This window comes from Vanessa cardui, chromosome 20, assembly GCF_905220365.1.
Source record: "Vanessa cardui chromosome 20, ilVanCard2.1, whole genome shotgun sequence".
NCBI classification, from domain to species: domain Eukaryota; kingdom Metazoa; phylum Arthropoda; class Insecta; order Lepidoptera; family Nymphalidae; genus Vanessa; species Vanessa cardui.
The window spans coordinates 12,586,264-12,603,538 of NC_061142.1; positions in this window are offsets into that span (position 1 = coordinate 12,586,264).

Genomic DNA, 17,275 nt, shown 5'->3' on the forward strand with positions numbered 1-17,275 from the left:
GTTCATTCCGGTTTTTTAATTGTAACGCTGGAATAGAATAATTAATGTAAAAATATTTCATAGTGTATGTAACAAAGTACAAAGACACTTAGAATGTATTATCAAGTAAAAACATTCTATCCATAACTACTATGGATAAAAATATCGGAAATTGATAAAATAGAGTTCTCTTCGTTTTATTATAGTTATTTATTGAACATAACTTCATGTAGATTGATTTCTACACATTTATTTTACATTTGAGTTTAATTTTTATTATTTTTCAAAATTTTCATATAAGCTATTAAGGTTCTTCTATTTCTGCACTAAATATTCCGTTGCACTAAAATGTAATACAGTTAAACTAGTTGGTAACAGTTGTGTTTGCAATATTTTGCTATTCTTCATAAACCAACGCACAACACAACAGCTATATTTATTATTAACTGTGTATTTTTATTATCGTGTCCGCTGAAATTGTTGACCTGCCTGTAAAAGTAAATATTTTCATTTTTACATTCGTACAAATGCTACTAACAGTAAAATATTTTTTTGAAAATTCAACTTAACCTTATAGGTAATTAATAAGTAATATATTTAGGAAAAAGTTTATGAGTCATTCATTAATAAGTTGTTAAATTATACGCAATGAAAATTTAAACAGTATAGATTATTAGTATAGATTCACGTACCTATATTTTTTATAAGTGAAACTGAATCGTCTTGAGAGTAATGTATAATAATTTAACTTTGCTGGTCCATAAATTAAAATCTCATTGAAAAATAATTATTAGTCGCGAAGGCGTGCCTCGCCGAATGAATAAATGAATTAATTTTTAATAAAAAAAAGCTTTAACAAATATCATCTCATTTGTATACATTTCCTTTCTTTACCTTTACACTACGAACACATATTGTAAGTATGATCGCCACTCATACTTTGTACACTGATATTAATAATTGAATGTGGAGAGGCGCGTCTTCGTGACTACATAGATTTATACATTGTATCGCGAAGAAATAATAATACAAAGACAATTATTACATAGATATCCCTCGTTATTACGGTGTAGATCTAACAATTAAAACATAATGTTTTTTAAAATGAGCCTGAATTGAAAATAAGACTCTATATGATAGATATAAGTTCTAAAATCACTTGAACCCTTAAAAGGGATACAGTTAGTATTACAGGGCGCGACATGTGAGTGTAATTTCACTCAGCCCCCTAATTAGAGAGATAAGGTGTGATTACAGTAATGAGCCAGTAATCACCGGCTGCCGAGCACGACCGGAAGCGGACGAGAATTCACGAATGTTAGCTGCTCAGCGAGGCATCGTGGGGAGAGTCGCGATTTTTTTTTAAATAAAAACCAAAATCAAAGAAAAAGCATTTATATTCGTTTTAAATTTCGAATTATTTCTTTCTTATGTGTATTTGTGTACCAACGGCATTAGGGGTATGTGAGTTTATCTTAATGCCAGCTTAAAGCGAATTTCGCGTGTTGACTTTTTAACAAAAATAGCTAAATTAATTTAATGTTGTTGGTTGCCCAATTAACTAAATTGACTATTGAAATAGTTTTTTTTATGGTATAGGTTGGCGGACCAGCATATGGGTCACCTGATGGTAAGTGGTCACCATCGCCCATAGACACTGACGCTGTAAGAAATGTTAACTATTTCTTACATCGTCAATGTACCACCAACCTTGGGAACTAAGATGTTATGTCCCTTGTTCTTGTAGTTACACTGGCTCACTCTCCCTTCAGATCGGAACACAAGAATACTGAGTACTGTTATTTGGCGGTTGAATAACTGATGAGTGGGTGGTACCTACCCAAACGGGCTTGCACAAAGCCCTACCACCAGGTAAATTATTATTATTATATGGAATATTTAGTTGTCGTAGAACGTTAAATGTGCGGCGTCTATATATGTATGTATATGTACATGCTTATATATCTGAATGACTGCAGAATACTTTTTTTCATAATCTTATCTACTAACAACCTTGGAAAACTAAGATGTTTTATCCCTTGTACCTCTAATCACACCGCATCTCTCACACTTCGAACTGGAACATCACGACACCAAGTATTGTTAATATTAAGGGTTGCTTGTGTTGGTAGGTGGTACGTCCCTAGATAAACTTGCACGAAACGTCACCCATAAGTAAAAGTAATGCTTACCTATAAATAAGCAATATAATAACAAAACTTTCTTAAAAAGATTAATTTACGTATATATATTTTTAAATGAACGAAATAATACTATTTTTATATCACAGGTACAAACAACTAGAGTATAACATTTCTATGTATAAATACATATTGGAAAAAGGTCGATGTATGGATTAATACAAAATAATAAGCAGGTAATGTTACATTCCCCTCCTACACGTGTGATCGGGCCGGCTTAACCTGAGGCTAAATAGGCAACTGCCTAAAAGCCCCGTGTCGCTCAGGGGCAGCATTAGGAAAGTAAAAAGAAATAATCTGATCGTATCGTACCAAATGCACTCTCTTGGGTCGCTTTTAAGTAACACTAATCCAAAGAGGAAAATCAACGTCTTTTTTCAAATTTAGAACATAAAAACAACCTGAATAATCATTGCTTGGGTACTTGTATGAACTATGTGTACTAATTTAAAGAATACACGCTAACCGCTACATCTTCCGCTTCCGCTTGCGCGTGATCGTAACCGAATTTATTTCAAACCCTCGCAAAGTCCATTGTTAACAAATTACTATTGTCGGCTACACGATCCTCCTTGACAAAGAGAACTATAGAAACATGGCTCCGTAACACTTGGAACTAAGATCGATAGTGTGTTCAAAGTTGGAGATAATTGCCGACGCCGATTTTAATGGGAACCGCTGAAATCATTTTTCATTTCTGCTGCCGGATCTCGATGGAATCCACATTCACAATTAATGATACTTAGGCATCCTTTAATTGATCATTCAAAAGCGCTTCTAGCATTGTTACTTGAATACAATCACTCCTCCGAAGAAAAATATATTGTCCTTTTTGTACAATTATAAAATATGTCAGGTTGGTACATACCTGACATATTTTATAATTGTACAAAATAAATTCTCTATTAAATATTATCGTTTTTCGATCGCCAAAATACTAATGTAAATCATTCGCTGGAAATATTATAAAATATTTGAGTAATTATAAATATTACACGAAAAAAGAAGATAATTTAAAAATTTTAAACCCTTCCGTGAATTTTTTGTAATTTAACAATATAAAAAGAAATCTTACATACTACGAACACTAAAATGACCGACATGTATAACTTCGACCTTAAAGTCTACAACATAAGCCCTAAAATGCAACACCACCTTTCTTTGACCGAACGTAATATTCATGAAAAGAAAAATGTATTCATCCTTATTTGAATACACGTAAGAATGAAATTGCAAAAGCAGGACAGACAATTGTAGCGCATTATAGAGGTCCGTAGGAATGAAGCGGCATTTTATTTGAACACCTACAATTAACATAAAATATTTTAAACAGGGCCGTGGGCGAATGTTACCCGTATAATTTGCAGGTACGATTATATGCGGAGTTATATTGAATCTTATGCATATTGCTATTAGGTTGAATTTTGTTTCGAATGTTAATAAATTGTTATTAATTAGCCTACTAACACCTTTAATTGTCGTTAAAGTTTTCGTTATAGTTATCCTTTGACATCTTTGAGTAATAAAATACGATATGATTAACAATGGTTACAGCAAAAGTTTTCAGAGAATTGCTCTCAAAGAGCTGTCTCTGTCGCTGTCGCTGCCTTTCTTATAATTGCCCTACGATTAAAATTATCGACAAATGAATAAAACTTTCTTGGAAATTCGTTTAGTAGTGCTTTAAAAGTTTTAAGTAAATTGTAAATGAAAAGAGATTTTTTTAAGTGAATGTATCAGGAATTAAATTTTTTATTAATGTAAATTATAATTTACTTTTATGCCATTATAATTAATCATATTAATTAAAAGAGATGATCTTATCATATTGATGTGACGCGGTAATTATACCGACAAGAATATTTTATAAACAGCACTACATAACCCATTTGTGAATTCCTACGACAAATTGAAACATATTTTTAAATTAAAATAAGTAAATTTTGCTTCATTAGACATGGAATTATGAAACTTCCGTTGATAGTCAGACAACCTACCACCAGTACGGAAACTAAAATAGGAATCAGAAAAGAGTCGTTACATAAAAATTTGTAATTTTTTGTAAATTATTATTATACACAATTTTCCATTTAGGAAAGAAATAATTGATAAGCAGTAAGTTAGTTTCCAAAGAAGTAGGATTTTCATGTTCTACGATTTAGATATATAGATTACATACACTTAAACTATACTCTAGAAGTATTTCAGGATTATACACATATTAGGTTCTTCATCAAGTTTATTATGGTTAAAGATTTGGTTAATCCTCAGAGTACATAACACAGACAAATAAAAATGTATTCTGAACTTTTGTTACGACAAAGAATTGTAATAAGAATATTCTGCGCTAAAAACGACAATGGCACATTGTGTTACTGTCGGGTCTCGAGTCCGCCGGCTCAGAAAACTTTCGCCCTAAGCCCTCAAAGGCGATTCAGAACAAAGGTGGAGGCGGAATATTCTATTTAGTTTCATTGTCACATACAGTTCTGAGTATCGTATTACCGTCTCAGATGTGTTTAAATGGAGACCTAGATATCATAAGCCCTCACAGACTTAGAATCTGATGAGATAACTTTGTTACATAATCAACAGTTCGGGTCGAGCCCGTGGTCAGTATAGGTGCATACTGTGTTGTTCTATTTTAAAAATCTCATACGATACTTTAGTCTCCAAGTTTTGCATTTTAATAATAAATTCATAGAAGAGGACCCCTTTGTGATAAATTATAACAGTAAATTTAGTGCGGATAGTGTAAAAATCTACGTTTTTTCTCATTTTTAAATGAGCAAAATTATGAACATTGAACTTATAACAGTCATCGCTTTGTGCATCGGTTAGTGATATATGTGTCTGTGCTAATGAGTTTCATATTGAAAAAACCAACCAAGTTCATTGAACTTTAACTTATCTCTTACACGGCACATATAGTTCCTAATATTTACAATCGTCATTAAGATATCCGTGGCGCAGTGGTTTACGTCGAGCTTTACATGCGATCATCCTGAGTTCGAGACCGACAAGACATAGTCTTTTTTCTTTTCAAGTGACTTTTAATTGAATATTCTCGACCTAATATCTTAACCAATAATGGATTTCTCATGCTGTAAAAAAACTACATCTGAGCCGGGAGGTCCTTTGGTGTGCACATCATGTGACCGCGAATTTCATTCGTCGTGTGTCCTACCCGATTCTTGTATTCTCGATGAACACCTAAAACAATCCTGGCGTTGTTTATCGTGCTCTAATAACTCACCTAAAAACGATACAAATAGTGGGCCTTCCAATAATGTAACTAAACGACAGAGACAAAAAACCAATAAAAATGCTGCTTCATCCGACACGGTAATTACAAGCTCAAATAAGAAAACTATGAATCAAGTATCAGCATCTTCAGACGATATCCGGCAAATTATAAAAGTCGAGTTTAAGGAAGCTTTTTTGAATTTCCAACATATTCTGGAAGATCTAAAATCTGAAATTACTGTTCTGCAGAAATCCCTTCAGTTTATGAGCGAAAACTATGAAGCCGTAACAAAAAGAATAGATATCGTCGAAAATAAATTTAAGACTTGTGACTCGTTAAAATCTGATTTTAAAAACCTGAGCTCATCTATAGAACTAGTACAGTCTGATTTAAATAAGAAGGAACAATGGTCACGCCGATCAAATATCGAAATAATTGGTGTCCCGGAATCTAAAAATGAAAATTTAATGCAGCTATTCAAAAATCTATCCAACCTGGTCAATCACACAGCATGTTCTAACAATGATATCGATTTTATTACAAGAGTTACACCTAAATCTAACGACAGCAAAAAACCTAGGCCAATTATAATTCGTTTTCTTTCCCGTTATAAAAAAGATGATTTTTTAGCTAAACTTCGGGAAAAAAAGCATTTAAAAGCTTCCGATATTGGTTATGCAGGCAACAGTGGTCGCATTTATTTTAATGACCACTTAACTACTTTCAACAAAATGCTGTTGCGTAAAACTAAGACCTTAGCTCGTGAAAGGAATTATAAATACGTTTGGGTCAAGAACTGCTCAATTTTAATTAGAAAAAATGATACTTCTCCTATTTACCATATTAATGCCGAAATTGATTTAAAAAAAATTTAATCTGTACTTACAATTTGTATTTCTCGATGCATATATTTGAATATTTGATTGTTAATCTGTTTTTAAGAATTGCATTGCTATATTTATATAAAATATATCGACCAAATTACATAAGTGGGATTTGGAGAAAGATGAAACTATGCCCATATTCTGGACAATATTTCCACATTATGTTTATATATATGAATTCGGGTTGCTTATGTTTAATAATCTTGGTATTATCAACTAGACGGTTACTTTCCTTAACCGTTAGTTGGTTAGCATATACTTATATTAAGATCTTATGGCTACTAAGGTGAATTTATTTTATCAAAATGTTCGAGGTCTACGCACGAAACTTAACAATTTATACTCGAATGTTCTTCATTCAGATTATGACGTGATTTGTTTGACTGAAACCTGGCTGTTACCGAACATTCATGATTCCGAATTATTTGATTGCCGTTATACAATTTATCGTTGTGATCGTGATTATTCTTCCAGAAACGATTCTATGGGCGGAGGTGTTCTTATTGCCGTACGTAAGGGAGTGTCTGTTGGCGACGTGGTTATTAAACCTTCTAATAATGTATATTCCTGTGACATATTAAGTTTGTGTGTTAAAATTAAAAATAACAATAACCAATCTAGATGTAGAATTTACTGCTGCTATTTCCCTCAATGTAGTACCCAATGCGATGACCTGATAAATTTCTACGAAAATATCTCCGAAACGCTTATTGTGAACCCTAGGGATATCATTCTGATACTAGGGGATTTCAATATTCCTTTTGCGGATTGGTCAAGATCTAGTGATTCTACGTCAGCTCAAGTACACGGATCTAGTTCTCATGCACTTGTCACATCTATGTCAGCTTTCATGAATTTTAATAATCTGAAACAATATAATTTAATTCCAAATTACCATAACCGTCACCTTGATTTGATATTTAGTAACTCTTTATGCTTAGTTAGCCATTGTTTATCACCATTGGTTAAGGAGGATTTACATCATCCGGCTCTAGACATAGTCCTGAAGGATATTCACTTTAGTACCCTTAGAAATGCTCCCCGTACTATTCGTCTATTTAATAAAGGGAATTATGACATAATTAACAGTGAACTCTCTCGAGTGAATTGGTATGACCGCTTTCATGGACTGGATATAGAACAAGCAACTAACTTGTTCTACTTAATAGTAAACAAAATAATAGATACGCATATCCCTTCGAAAACGCTAATTGGTTCTAATAAATATCCAGTATGGTTTACACCTGCTCTAATAAAGGTTTCCAAAGAAAAGTTGAAATACCACAAAAAATGGAAAATCTATGAGAACTATAGCGATTATAGAACTTTCAGTTTTTTACGCGCTAAATACAAGCGCTTAGAGACTGAAAGTTATATAAAATACATAGAGTACGCGGAGATGATTCTAGTAAGAAATTCACGTTACTTTTGGACTTTTGTAAAATCCAAAAGGCAGTCGACTGAATTACCTGACGTGATGTTTTTGGACAGTATCTCAGCCGACAATGGCCATGATATTAGTGACTTATTTAATGGTTACTTTTATTCTTCCTTCGTTCAATCCAATTTTGACACAGTCCGTGGTGTCGATGAAATAAATAGCCTGGATTCTTATAATAATCACGCTCTTAACTTGGCTTCTGTTGACATTTCATTGTTTAGTGTCCAAAAATATTTAAAACAGCTTAAAATCAATAAAGGATCTGGGCCTGATGGAATCCCACCTCTTTTCTTAAATAAATGTTTTAAAACTTTATCTTTACCTTTATATTTACTATTTTCTCTATCTTTAAGCTCATGTACTATGCCTTCTATTTGGAAAAAGTCCTTTGTCGTACCCATCTTCAAAAATGGTAATAGACATGACATAAGAAATTATCGGCCCATTTCAAAATTAAGTTGTATACCTAAATTGTTTGAGTTAATTATTTATGATATGATTTCTCCTTTAATACGTCCTTTAATCTTAAGAGAGCAGCACGGATTTGTCAACAGAAGGTCAACTGAAACGAACCTTTGTGAATTTACGGACATTGTTCTCGAGGCTATGGACGGAGGACATCAGGTAGATGTCGTGTACACTGATTATTCCAAAGCATTTGATAAGATTTCTCATAACATTCTTATTACTAAGTTACGGTCTATCGGTGTGCATGGCGATCTACTTCGCTGGATAGAGTCATATCTTAAAAATCGTAGTCAAGCTGTTACTATAAAAGGGTACTGCTCTTCATTTATTCCGGTACCATCCGGAGTCCCCCAAGGATCCCATTTGGGGCCCTTATTGTTTAATATTTACATAAATGATATCGATAAAGTATTTAAAAATTCTAACTTTTTATTATTTGCTGATGACAACAAAATTTTCAAAATTATACGTAATAATGAAGACTGTAAGCATCTACAGTGTGACATAAACTCTTTATATAATTACTGTAAAATTAATTCTCTTTTCTTAAATATTAAAAAGTGCAACGTTATTACATTTAGTCGTAAAAAAAACATTATAAAATACGACTACTATTTAAATGGTGAGATACTAAATAGAACTACATTGGTAAAGGACTTGGGTGTTTACCTGGATTCTAAATTACTCTTTGCTGAACACATTGATAAAATTACATCCAAAGCGTACAAAATGCTTGGTTTCATATTGAGGATTTCCAAGGAGTTTAAGCATGTTTCAACGTTTGTATTACTATACCAATCACTCGTAAGACCTCTTTTAGAATATGCTTCTACTGTTTGGAGTCCTCAGTATACAGTTCATATAGATAAAATAGAAAGGATACAACAAAAATTCATAAAACATTGCAAATTTAGGTCGTGCAGTAACCCGCAAACTTTAGAGCAGTATCAATCGTGTTATAATAGACGAATCGAACGCGATCAGGTCATGTTGTACAAAATTCTTCACAATTTGGTAGACTCGAACTATCTTCTTGGTGATCTTAATTTTAATTGTCCTAGAATCAACTCAAGACACAAACCAACATTTAGCTTACCAATAACTAGAACAAAATTTGCAAGTAACCGTTTTGTCTATAGAAGCTGTAAGCAATTCAACAATTTGTTCAATGAATTTGACATATTTTATCTTTCTCTCCCCAAATATAGGAAGTCGATTGAGGCTGTATTAAGCGATAACATTGTGTAATCTTATATCTCTTAGTGTATTGTTTTAAATATTATCTATTAATGTGAATTATTGTGTGAATTTATTATTTTAATTTACTATATTATTTACTGCCTTACTTAATTTTTAATTAGTCAATGTCAATATAATATGTCTATCTATTTTTAAAGTTCGATTTAATTTAATTTAAATTAGCTTTGAAGATTGTTAAATTTAAAATTTTTATTAAATTGTAATAATAATTATTTGCATCTATACTGTAATTGTAAAAATTGTATGAATTATTTAACATAGGAAACAATTTAGGTTTAAGTAATAGTTTATATGTTAAAATTTTTATGTATTCAATAGTTACTGTATGTTTCCAAAATAAATAAATAAATAAATAAATAAATAAATAAATTTCCCACTGCTGGACTAAGGGCCTCCTCTCCCTTTGAGGAGGGTTGAAATATATTCCACCACGCTGCTCCAATGCGGGTTGGTGGAATACAAATGTGGCAGAATTTCTATGAAATTATACACATGCAGGTTTCCTCACGATATTTTCCTTCACCGCCCAGCACAAGATGAATAAACACAAATTAAGCACATGAGTATTCAGTGGTGCTTGCCTGGGTTTGAACCTGCAATCATCGTATTAAGATGCACGCGTTCTAACCACCGGCCCATCTTGGCTCTTAACTTTGTTACAACACGGTGCTTATTGATTCCAGATTCTCATATGCTCTTGTACGCTAGTGACCGATACTTGAGATACGAGTAATGCTGAAGTCGTTTCTATAAATTTACGTCACTTACATATGAGTTTGAAAGTTACAGGATAATTTTATTTGGAACCTTATCGAATAACGCCCGATAAAGAAGTCTAAATTGAGAAAAATTAATCATTTTTTTTATTATAGTGGCCTGACAGAAATATTATTACAGCATAATTTGTAAGCATATAATAATGGGTAATTAATAAAACATATTATAAAATATGATTAATCCGTGTTTGCCTGACGAACGGCACTTCGTAAAAGCTTAATAATGTGTTCTGTAATATATTGTCAAGTAATGTCAAGAAATCCAAATTCCTGAGAGTATCTCATGTAAATTATCCTATTAGAAGACATTCAACGGAGGATTATAAAATAAAATGCAATCGGCGGATATTTGTAGTCATTGTAAAAAACTGGCCCGCGTTTTCAGAGAATTTGGCATGTTGGTCACGAGAGTACCTAAATTAAATAGTTAAGGAAACACGAACTCCGAGGAAGAATTCCAGTTTCAACTTTTCGAATAAAGAAAGACGGAACACTCAGGGTGTATCATAAGAAAATCGGCTTTGTTACATTAAGCACTGAGACGATTATAGAATATGTACGAAAAAGTTTATGTCAATTCTTTACAAATAATGTTATTCTCAAAATAAAATTTGATACAAAGGTATCGTGCGAAAACTTTTACTTATGTAGATAACACAGAGATTTTGTATTCAAAATCATTCAATTGTTGTCACATTATAAGGGCTGAAAGATTAATTCCCCTACGACGATATTAACTGCTTGAGTGACAAAAAATATGCACGGGTGATTTTAGTATCGGCTTATAATACAGCTTTTCTCTTTTATACTTTTTTTTTATGATGACTGGATCGTAATGACAATCAGGTCTTTAAAATCTACGTATTTATTATTATCGTTTGAGGCACTGATGCCACAAGTTCGGCGATTAATGTATCAGATATTATGTTCCAATCACCTTTTAGATTGGATTAAAGGAGATATGGCTAAGTAGCCAAGACTGCTGTAGATAAACATTTTCTTTTTACAAAAGGTATTTAACAAAATATAACAACTTAATCCACCACGCTGTTCCGATGCGGATTGGTGGAATACACATGTGGCAGAATTTCTATGAAATTAGACGATGTTTACCTTCAGCGCCGAACACGAGAGATTTTATAAACACAAATTAAGCATATGATTATGCAGTGATGCTTGCCTGGGTTTGAACCCGAAATCATCTGTTAAGGTGCCCGCGTTCTAACCACAGGGCCATCTCAGCTCGAAAAATACTCAAGACTTATAAAATAAGTCGGTTATCTGGTGAAACCACATTCCAAACAACCAGCAAGATTTAAATCTATTCTCAAGAATAACATTCTTCAAGAGACATACAAAATGGATATTTACGAAAACATCGTTAAAATGTTGCGATATTTTTTGATAATAGTCGTCATTAAAGCGTTATATTAAGTAATTATAACCCAGAACATCAATGCTCGACTGGAATATTAAGGGCATTAGGTAAATTGGAACAATCTGCGAGTCCATTATAAGTTTAAATTGCGACTTGAGCGACTGTAATTACAACAGTAGTTAATATGTCGACGAGTTTTAATATATGGGAACTCCCCTCGCCTCAGCGCGACTCCGACAATATTCAATATTAATAAACCAATTCCTTATGTTATTTATAGTTCATGAGTCGAGATGGCCCAGTGGTTAGAACGCGTGCATCTTAACCGATGATTGCGGGTTTAAACCCAGGCAAGCACCACTATATATATGTGCTTAATTTGTGTTTATGATTCATCTCCTGCTCGGCGGTGAAGTAAAACATCGTGAGGAAACCTGTTTCTAATTTCATCGAAATTCTGCATTGGAACAGCGTGGTGGAGTTTAGTCCAGCAGTGGGAATTGTAGAAACCAATTCCTTATGTTATTAGATTGCCTTAATTCTTAAGGTATCGTGTTAATTACATCTTAAATAAATCTATAATTCTATCAATTTCGCAGGTAATTAGGGTGCGGCGATAGAATGTCTATTGGCGCGCCTTTTAATACCTCAAAAAAACTAAAGTAGTTTTAGCTATAAAAAGCCATTCCGTTTTCTATTACACTATTAAGGAGAATGAAATGTTAAACAAACTAATTATCGTTTTAGTAATTCCACAGAGCCTTGTAAAAGTTAAATTATACATATTCTGTTATGTCAATTTGAATTTAGAATTATTAATATTTTCAATTTAAATATGATGTAATTCGAGCTATATAAATATGCAAACAAACACAAAAATGCTACTTAAACGATTAATTCATAAATGTACGACTCATCAAAGAAACTGTCGAGTTTCTTGTGGGTTCTTCTCTCTGAATTATACTTCTAAACTAAACTGGTATATACATTTCTCATGTTAAATCAGAACTCTGTAATTTACTTGATTAAAGTACATTTTAAATTTAAAATAATCTATCAGATGAACAGAAATAAAATTCCACATTTTAACTTTTCCGTTTCATAAATTCAAATCATTCGTAAAAATTACATTGGTATGCAGGCATATTATTCAATACACGATTATACAGACGATAAAAAAGCGTAGAATTAAAACTTTTGACTTCAAGGCAGGATATAGGTATATTACATATTACATACATATGTATGTAATTGTATTGAGCTAACATGACTGTATTTTTAAATGTTGAAAAAGAGTAACCACTGATAGTCTTGCCAGTTCTTCTCGGTAGAATCTCCTTTCCGAACCGCTGATAGCATTATAGTTGTTAAATGACGATTCAAAAGTGCCTATAAAAGCCTACTTGAATAAAGTAAATTTTGATCTTGATTTTGAAATAGATGAACTCGGTATACGCTATTGATTTAGAGAACTTGTAATCTACACTAATCAACCCCCTGGAGTGTAACCTAAAACCCCGCGTGATTTGAAACGACCCGGTCTCAGTCAGCCTGCGTCTCGAGTACGGCCAGGTATAAAGGCCGTCCCCCGAGGCCTACTCGATAATTACAATAAAAAAAATATATAATGATCCGTCTTTTAAAAGATAAGTGCTTACAGTTGTAATAAAAGCCAACAATAGACATGTTAAAGAAATTGATAAGTGGTCGTCAATTATGCGAACTGTTCGAGGAACAAAGAATACTGAGGCGCTGCAGCCCGAGACAATTGATTTGCTACAAGCCCGCCGGATACACACGTGACGGTATCTCGTTCTTAATAGGGCCGTTTCTTTATATCTGTTAATTAATTTTACATCTGTATGTTTTCATATAAATTTTTGTAATTAGACATGAGTTATAAGTTTATTGCATCAATGAAATCTCTGGTTGATTGGTATACTAACCGATTTTATGGAAAGAGTTGATTTTAAATGGATTTATAGAAATACAGAAATAACAATGACAATAATTACATTTCTGAATACACACAAATATAAACAGTCAAAAATTTCTTAATAATGCGTGGTTGCTAGTATGGTGTTGACAATTTAAGACCACCAGATATAATAATAAGACAAGTCTGAGGAAACTCATAGTGAATTCTACCACTGACACACACATACACAACCTTTAGACACACAACGACGGAGCGTATGTTTTGAAACGTAGCCATTCAAACTTAGGTAACAATGAGAGCTATTATGAAGAAAAGTTGTAAACTAACAAACGTAATACAACTGTTAAATGGAAAGCAAATAAGTTTATTGGCGGCTGTGAATTTGGCCTTCGCTGAAGAGGTCGTTAAAATGTTACGACGAATGGCCCGCGTACAAAGCTTTATAATTATACTGTTTGCCTAAAGTCTTATAGACGACTATTTGTATTGATATAGCGACAATTATTACAATGGAATCATATGTTTGGAATGGAATGTTTTAGTAGTTATTATTATTTAATTAATTTGCAGTTTAAAGAAAGTAAATTAAAGTTATTTCGTTATTTAAGTGCATCGAGTCATTTAAAACATACAAAGTAAGGAATGATATTCTTATTAAGATTTCTTATAAAATCAAACATGAAAGCAATCTTCACTTAATGTGGATCAATGAAGTAATATCCCGACTGCTGATTAACTTCGACGGCTTAAACCGAAAATCAATGGGATTTAAATAGAGGAAGTGTTTCGTAATGTAAAGGATTTAGGAAAATTATTTCTGAAGGGGTGATTATTCATCAGCTACACCAATTTTCATGTTTAAAGATTTCGTATTATTTCTAGATAGTCACAATACCGATACCTGTCATAAATAAAAGGAGTATTATTATTCTTTCCCTTCTAAGTGTGTTAAGACAAGATATATCAGCCAAAATAAATGAAACCTAGGTGAGGTAACCTAAACCATCAAAAGTAAGGTAAGGCTACATACATTTGGCGCAGTGGCCTAAATATCACTATAATACATGCCGAACAGTCTGTCTCAGAGGCAAAGTAGGTTTTTAAATAAGACCTATTATTAATTTAAACGTATGTAAAGAGTAAATAATCCTTCAATGCAGTTGGATAAAAATATATTTAACAAGCAAGTAACGGATCGCAGCTTACTTCGTATAACAAAAGAAACTCAATTCTTTGTTCCCAGTGATAAAAAGCGGATTAAAAGTTACTTCATCGATAAAAAAAACTGTGATTCGTATTGGTTTTTTTATTTCTAAAACTTATAATTACTGAGACGCGGGTGTTCAGTTCCGAAGACAAATCTCACGATAAGCTCATTCCGATGGCAATTCCATCCGTTTATTTGAAGAGTATTAAGTTAAGTAGGGTTGGCGTTTTCGTGTTAAGGCCAGAACAATAACGTGGAAAGACCAGTATGATTTAGATTTAAAAACGCTCAGTGTTATAAGAGAAACGTAATAAGTAACAAGCAGCTAGGTTCATTTGTGCCGTTTTAATTCCCATCAACTTTAAAGAGGTAACATTTTTAAAACAACATTTATTCGGGACATTTATAAATGTAGGATTACTGAAAAATGTTTCGTACAATTTTAAAAATTGGGGCGAATCTTGGAAATACGACCACCAACCCTGCGATAAGCGTGGAATTAAAGTAAGACAGACGTATAAAAAGTTTATTAAATTTTTTGTTTGAAGAAGTAATCGTAGGCGATCTCGAAAGTATTATATTAAAATACATATAATTTTTTAATATCAAATATCGATTTTATGTTACTACGCTTTGGGATTTGTGTATTATTAAAGAACGGGAGGGCATTGATCGTTGCCTAGTAGGCTATGTGTCTAACACTAGATTCATCATTCATATTTTATCAACTAAAATCAATTTCTCTTGCTGTTTCGTTTTAAAGGGGAAGGAAGTCAGTGTAGTTGAAGGCGCTGAGGATATAACATATTAGATATGATTGTCCGCGTTGGTAGTGTAAGAAGGAAATTTCAGATCCTGAGTGCTCCACTGACCGAGTTGCTAGTTATAATGCCACGAGTCTCGAAGTCATAGATTCCAAAAATCATAATCAAAATATTGTTAAATTAGTAAGCACTTAAAAGTGCTACGTCATATTACATTGTTAAAGCTCCCACTACTTTGGATAGTAGATTCTACCGAGAAGAACCAGCAAGAAAGTCGGTAGTTACACTCTTCCTCTATTTTAATTATAGAGTATATCAGTATAGATTTAATTACATATTTATATGCAATAATAATTATTGAAAAGGAAAAAGCATACAATTGATAGTCATTATCATAACGTATAAATATTGTAGGTTTCATATTTTAATATTTTTAAATAAAATAGTAGGTATCATTAGGTCTTGAACTGTACATAATTTAAAAAAAAAAAACTCCATTCCATATGCTTATACGGAATGGAGGATTGTTGCTTAACAATCGTTAGCTGATTTTATATATAGCTGCATGCATCCCTTGATACAAAATGCACACATTTTAGCTGAAAATACTGCGAAAGCTTAGACCGAAAGCGCGGCCGAATTTTCGATATTCGTTATTCGTTCACGTAAACGTGCACGTAAAACATTCAACTGCAAATTGTGTATCGCACTCGATCGCGAGCAGTCATGTATTAAGGCCGTAATCCGCCTAAAGATTTCGTCCATTCAAACGATGGCAATATTTTTTTAAATTTTACCATTCGTAACAGACAGGTATACTTAATACTTCACGGAATTACAATGAAATATGTTTCTCAGCTTATTCACGATTTAACAAACGTTTCATTGAAATATTTATCGCGTATTCTTAATAATCATTACCGGTTCTGAAAAGGAATGATTTACAATAAATAGCTTTGTGCAGCGAAGAGTACTTTTTATTAATTTAAAATTGAATTTTATCTTAAACCTATAAAATACTATTTTTATAATATATCGTAATAAATATTTATGGTGCAAAGTTATGATATCACAGTGGAAACTTTTAAATTATCATTTTTTCTTAAGTAAACTGTCCATGTATCATATATAAAAACCTTCTTCTTAAATCGCACTATCTATTAAAAACAACCGCATCAAATTTAAGCATACATACACAGGGATATAGGGACAGAGAGAGCTACTTTGTTTTATACTACCTAGTGATTACCTCTTGCCTGTTAAAAAAATTACGATCGCTCTTATGAATCGTTATGATACATCAGTAATCGTTCGATTTCGTGTAACAAGTAACAAACCGTTAACATCGTTCGAACGTACGATACGTCATATTCAAAAGCGATTTCAAAACGTACGAAATCTTTTTACTGGGGTGACTCGCAGGCAATTTTACCCATAAGGAAAACGAATCGTTTTTAGAATACCTAAAAATCTATATTTAATATTAGAAGTGTGAAAATAACTTTGTCTATATCTATCTGTCACTATTTCACACCGAATTTGATGAAATTTGATATGAAACAAACTTGAACACCAGAATACTTTTGTCTTTAAGACATGACAACACACTAAATCGCAAGCAAAGCAGCGGGCGACTAGTATAGTATATATAATACCAAACACTCATCAGCCAACGAACAAACATACACAGATGCTACAAATATAGCATTAGTAGTTGCACTTGTATGCAGA